Raw genomic sequence first — 580 nt, 5'->3', positions numbered from 1 at the left:
TGAACCTAAACACACAGCAAGAGTGGCTTTGTGTGAATGGTGTGAATGTCCTTGAGTGGCCCAGCCACAGCCTGAGATTGAACCCAATCAAATATTTCTTGAAAATGTGCAACATAACAAAATGTAAAAAAAATGAAGGGGTATGAATACTTTCGCAAGGCACTGTATATATATTTGAAAGCCATCATTTAACATTTAATAGACAAACTGCAAATTTGTCCGTTTTTTTAATCAATTTTTAACAATTACAAAATGATCAACCTTAAAACAACTTTTAATTTAACCCATTAAAACCTAAAACAATACATTTGCCTTTATTAGAAATAACTACAAAACTATGTTTCCATATCCCTGTCATTACTTATTTTTCAGTAAGATGTCTGTTAATGTTTTAACCTCAAAGCTTATTTTATGCATACATTTTCATAATAAAATTACTATTATAAAACGGAGAGTTCCGGTCCTTGATTCTGATTGGCTGAGCCGCGTTCGAAGCTGTTGTAAATTACTCTACAAAGTAACACACACCTTTGTTTATGTTTGTGTGTTGCTCGGCAACCACTTTGTAGCAACCACAACT

At 32.9% G+C, this 580-nt stretch overlaps 1 protein-coding gene across 2 annotated transcripts in view; it reads right to left on the bottom strand.

Moving 5' to 3' along the window:
• Nucleotides 1–580, bottom strand: part of ttll5 (tubulin tyrosine ligase-like family, member 5) — a 131,937-nt gene that overhangs the window by 19,178 nt on the left and 112,179 nt on the right. The window lies entirely within an intron of this gene.

The sequence above is a fragment of the Sinocyclocheilus anshuiensis genome, unplaced genomic scaffold, assembly GCF_001515605.1.
Source record: "Sinocyclocheilus anshuiensis isolate Anshui unplaced genomic scaffold, SAMN03320099.WGS_v1.1 scaffold598, whole genome shotgun sequence".
Lineage (NCBI taxonomy): Eukaryota > Metazoa > Chordata > Actinopteri > Cypriniformes > Cyprinidae > Sinocyclocheilus > Sinocyclocheilus anshuiensis.
This window is presented reverse-complemented; position numbering and strand designations above follow the sequence as displayed.